Source organism: Anomaloglossus baeobatrachus, chromosome 2 (assembly GCF_048569485.1).
Source record: "Anomaloglossus baeobatrachus isolate aAnoBae1 chromosome 2, aAnoBae1.hap1, whole genome shotgun sequence".
Lineage (NCBI taxonomy): Eukaryota > Metazoa > Chordata > Amphibia > Anura > Aromobatidae > Anomaloglossus > Anomaloglossus baeobatrachus.
The window spans coordinates 145,669,649-145,675,648 of NC_134354.1; positions in this window are offsets into that span (position 1 = coordinate 145,669,649).

Sequence of the window (6,000 nt, forward strand, 5' to 3'; positions counted from 1 at the left end):
GGAATCACAAAACAGAATAGGGCAGACCAGGAGCCGGGAAATCAGAACTATCTCTGGCAGTAGTCATGTGACAGAAGAGGGAATAAGAAGGGTGTGGTGTCTTCCCATTGGCTGTAGCTGAACGCTGGCAACTTCAGCTGGAAGGCACACGCCACCCACAGTCAGCCAGCGGTACTGCAGATCCCAAGATAACCCAGCCCAGTGGATGATCGGAGCCTGCGCCCACTGGTGCCGCTGGCATCGACTCCTCTCCCATCACCAGCACCATCCACGGCAAGAACACGGCGTCGCCTGGCGATCGGAGCAGAAGTCGCTGGAGCAGACTCCGGTGGTGACGTAACAGTATCAAAATTGGGGGGGACCGCATGCTGTTTTTTTAAAATTATTTATTTAAATGATAAAAAAAAGCTGCATGGGGTTTTTCTTTTTTTATACACAGCCAAGATAAGCGCATGGTTGGCAGCCTGTAGCCATGGGCTTTATCTTTGCTGGGTATCATAATATGGGGGACCCTATGCCAATTTTAAAATGTATTTATTTATTTTTAGTGTATAATAGACACGCATAGAGCCTGTGATTGGACGCAGTCAGACATGCTGTCACTCAAGGTGGGGGAACGTCTGACTGCAACCAATCACAGATGCCGGTGGGCGGGGATAGTAAAGCGTATGCATGAGCCTAATGAGTGGCCCCAGAAGTGAATAGGCAGCTGTGGGAGCAGTCACAGCTGCGCCAGAAGCTCAGTAAGTATAGTATGCCTGCTCCTATCCCCCTATCTCTTCAACCACGATTTTTAAATGCCGGATTCTGGTCCACATAGACTTATATGGGCTCTGCCGTCCGCGCAGATATCTGGGATCAATCCCGGGCCAGAAACATTTTTTTTTTAAAGTCCGGTTAGTTCTGCCGATCTCGGATATCTGTGAGATCGCCCATCACTATTTTTATTATAAGTATATAAGAGAAAACATCCTTTTCAAAAATCCAAAGAAGAAGCCAAACCGAGAAACTTTGTTATTAGAGATGAGCAGATCTTTTGAAAGTAGAGTTCGACAACTTCATAAACTCTTCGAAAATCTCAATACTATAAAGCTTGTACTTGCTTGGAAAATACATGTAGGGGAGATGAGAGAGAGAGAGAGAGAGAGAAAGAAAACAATACAGACCATAAGACCTTACACTTTATAGATGAAAGACAGAGAGGACCCCACTGATCATAAGAGCTTACACTTTATAGGTGAAAGAGAGAGTACCCTGCTGACCATAAGAGCTTACACTTTATAGGTGAAAAAGAGAGGACCCTGCTGACCATAAGAGCTTACACTTTATAGGTGAAAGAGAGAGAGAGGACACCACTAACCATAAGAGCTTACACTTTATACGTGAAAGAAAGAGAGAGGATCTTGCTGACAATAAGAGCTTATACATTATAGAAGAAAGAGAGAGATAGGACCCTGCTGAGTATAAGAGCTTACACTTTATAGGAGAAAGAGAGAGAGAGGACCCTGCTGACCATAAGAGCTTACACTTAATAGGTGAAATAGAGAGAACCCTGCTGACCATAAGAGCTTACACATTAAGGCTATGTGCACACGGTGCGTTTTTCTCGGCGTTTTTGCGCGTTTTTCGGGTGCGTTTTTGGCCTCAAAACTGCATGACTTTGCTTCCCCAGCAAAGTCTATGAGTTTTCATTTTTGCTGTCCCCACACAGCGTTTTTTTTTCAGCTGCGTTTTTGTGGTGACCACAAAAACGCAGCATGTCAATTATTCCCGCGTTTTTCACTGCGCTTTTCATCCATTGAGTTCAATGGGATGTTGAAAGACGCAATGAGAAACGCAAATAGCTGCGTTTTGGTGCGTTTCTAAGACCAAAAACGCAGCTATAAACGCAGGAGGTGGGTAGTAAAGTGACGTGTACAGGAAGAGGATTCCTTCTGTCAGTATACACAGAAGCGTGAATCCTCCCGGTACCGTCACCGTCGCTTCCACCTCCCGTCCTGTGCATGTCAGCTGCCGTGCGGCGCCATGTACAGGCAGGAGGTGGAAGCGGCTGCGAAAACAAAAGTTAACAGTAGAAAAAAAAAAAAAAGTTATACTCACCTGTCTGCAGACTCCCGGTGCCATGCCCGCTCCCAGCTCCTCTCACGGTATCGCCACCCCCGCTCCGACTGTGTGCAGACAGCCGGGAAAGCTCCGATGGATGCAGGACCTGGCGATGGATCACCTGATGCAGTCACCTGACGCATCAGCTGATCGAGTCTCGAGCTGACGCGGGCGCCCGGCCGGTATCAGCGGATGCGTCAGGAGACTTCATCCCTGATTACCGACAGCTGCTGCAGCGATCGGACAGGATCAGACTCCCGCCCCATCGCTGCAGGAGCTGCCGGTAATCGGTAATCAGCACATAAGTGAGTATTATTATTATTTTATTTTTTTTTTCTACTGATGCATCAGCTGATTGTATAATCGGCTTTTATACAATCAGCTGATGTGTGATGGGATTCAGGCACTTGATCCTGACACATCATCTGATCGCTTTGCCTTCCAGCAAACCGATCAGATGATATTGGATCTGGATTGGACGGCGCGGGACCCTGACCCAGGATTACTGCGGAGGGGGGCTTCTTTATTTCAATAAAGATGGAGTCACTAATTGTGTTGTGTTTTATTTCTAATAAAAATATTTTTCTGTGTTGTGTTTTTTTTTTATCTTTACTAGAAATTCATGGTGGCCATGTCTAATATTGGCGTGACACCATGAATTTCGGGCTTAGGGCCAGCTGATAATATACAGCTAGCCCTAACCCCATTATTACCCGGCGAGCCACCCATCACCAGGGCAGCCGGAAGAGTTGGATACAGCGCCAGAAGATGGCGCTTCTATGAAAGCGCCATTTTCTGGGGTGGCTGCGGGACTGCAATTCACAGCGGGGGTGCACAGAAAGCATGGGCACCCTGCACTGTGGATTACAATCCCCAGCTGCCTAGTTGTACCCGGCTGGACTCAAAAATGGGGCGAAGCCCACGTAATTTTTTTTTTAAATTATTTCATGAAATTCATGAAATAATTAAAAAAAAAAGGGCTTCCCTATATTTTTGGTTCCAAGCCGGGTACAAATAGGCAGCTGGGGGTTGGGGGCAGCCCGTACCTGCCTGCTGTACCCGGCTAGCATACAAAAATATGGCGAAGCCCACGTCATTTTTTTTTTTGGGGGGGGCAAAGAAATCCTGCATACAGTCCTGGAAGGAGGATGCTGAGCCTTGTAGTTCGACAGCTGCTGTCTGCTCTCCTGCATACACTATTGGATGTAGGATGCTGAGCCTTGTAGTTCGACAGCTGCTGTCTGCTCTCCTGCATACACTATTGGATCGAGGATGCTGAGCCTTGTAGTTCTGCAGCTGTCTGCTCTTCTGCATACACTAGTGGAGAATGAAGAACACATTGAAGAAGGAAATGACATCAGACCTTTTTTTTTTTGTTCACTGATAAAAAACGCATAAGGACGCAGTGAGCAAAAACGCAGCAAAACGCAGCAAAAAAACGCACCAAATCGCGGCAAAACGCGTGCGTTTTTTGCCGCGTTTTTTCGACGCAGGTGCGTTTTTGTGCGTTTTTAGCGGCCAAAAACGCACAAAAACGCAGCGTCAAAAAAACGCAGCGTGTGCACAAAGCCTAAAGGTGAACGAGAGAATACCCTGCTGACCATAAAGGCTTACACTTTATAGGTGAAAGTGACAGAGAGGACCCTGCTGACCTTAAGAGCTTATACTCTACAGAAGAGTGATAAAGAGGACATTGCTGACCATAGAGGAGTGATAGACTTATATAGTGACTCTGAAAATGGAAAACAACTCTGTTGTAAAATCTGTGCTCCACTAGGAACTGCTGATCTGTGATCGCCTAGGTACCATCATTCTTCAAGTTGTTGAAAACCCGCTAAATGTTAAACCTGAAGTATATTCTGGGGAATCCCACGCAGCAATGCAATATGACATTGGCATGCTCTCTGAAGCTTCAGCAGCGTGGGAAATTGTGCTAGGCTGGTTTTATTTTTTTGCAAACTGCAAATCAAATCTCAAAATACTTGAATTCAGGTTAAACCTCGAATTTCAAGAATTTCAAATCAAACTCGATCATCCAGGAATTAATCCACTCATCTCTATTTATAATATATTTTGCTTCATATTTCAGACTCCTCTTTCATCCTTCCAGATACCAAAGGCTCTCTTAACTGTCCAAACACTCTCACTTAACTACTAATAAAAATGTACACATGAGGCAAATAAGACAGATTTTCAGTCTATAGATGTGAAGAGGAGGTGTTGGCTTTAGTGTCATGCTATCTCACTCCAGTGCTGGATTCACAGCAACATTGCTCATCATCAGCACTGTATTTTGTTGTGCATGATGCTGCAGCTAATGTGTCTCCCGAAGATGTAGATCCAGAAAACCCTCAGTAAGTGTTGTTTTACTAAGTTAAACAGATTGAAAAAAGACCTAGATCCATCATGTTCAACCTTTCTTCACCAATTATACATTTAATTTATCTATAACCCACAAGGCTACAGTATTTATACTAAGGAAATCATCCAGCCTTATTTTAAAACTGATATAGTATCTGACATTACTACCTCTTGTGGTAGGGCAATCCACAGTCTGACTGCTCTAACTGTAAAGAACCCTTTCCTATTTAGCTGTCATATTCACATTTCTTCCACCTGAAATGAGTGCTTCCTAGTCCTTAGTATTGTCTTTTAAAGGAATAAGTCATGTGCCAGTTCTTTGTATTGCCCACACATGTATTTATACATATAAATGAGATCTCCTCTGGGATATCTTTTTTAAGCTAAACAAACCCAACTTTTTCAACCACTCATCATATGGGAGGCCTTACATCCCTTGTTATAATCTAGCTACCCTCCTTTGAACTGACTCTAACTTCTGAATATTATTTTTAAAATGTGGAGCCAAAAACTGGATCCTATATTCTAGATGTGGCCTTACAAGTGATTTATAGAGGGGTAACAATACGTTGGGATCACGGTATCTAATCTCTCTTTTTATACACCCTAAAGTCTTGTTTGCTTTTGCAGCTGCTGCCTGACATTGAGTGCTGCTGCTCAGCTTATTTGTAATCAGAATACCCAAGTCCTTCTCCTGTTCTGTGGTCCTGAGTTTATTTCCATTAAATATATATGCAGCTAAAGGATTACTGCATCCTAGGTGCATTACTTTACATTTATCAAAATTAAATCTCATTTGCCAAGTGTCTGCCCATTTAGACATTTTATCCAAATCGTTTTGTAATATTGGACTTCCAAGATCAGTTTTAATATCCTACATAGTTTGGTGTTGTCAATCCCATTCACAAGGTCATTAATAAAGAATTTAAAAAGAATCGGTCTGACTTCCTGTTCCTGCGCTGAGATGTGAGGAGGGAGAAGGAGCAGCTCCATACAGACCCTGCAATATACAGCGACCTACAGAAAAAAATAGCACCCTAGACCAACATATAAAGGCTGCACTGAATTAACAGTTGTCAGTGCATGGATCGTTATCTCCTCAGAAGTGGAGGAACACCATTCAAGCCCAGAGCAGAGCAGAGGGAGGAGGGGGTGAGTGCAGATAACATGGCACCCACAGTGAGGGGGAAGGAGGGGGAGGAAAGAGAGGAACCACAAGGGCTGCTGCAGCAATGTGCAGGAGGCCAAGATAACAGAAGAATTCAGAGTATGCAGAGTGGTACAGAGACATTGGGCTTAGGGGAAAGATATGAGATGGATTACAAAAGGCTGGCAAAAGAAGTGGCAGATCATCTGACAGCAGAAATCAGAGAGGCAATAGCAACCTCAGTGAAGGAGGCTTTGGCTGCGCTGCAGGAGGATGTGGAGCACCATGATATGAGACTGACAGAGGTAGAGCAAAGAGTTTCTCATGCTGAAGAGAATCTGACAAGATTGGAGGGCAGATTTAAGGAGCTAAACACTAATGCTCAGCTT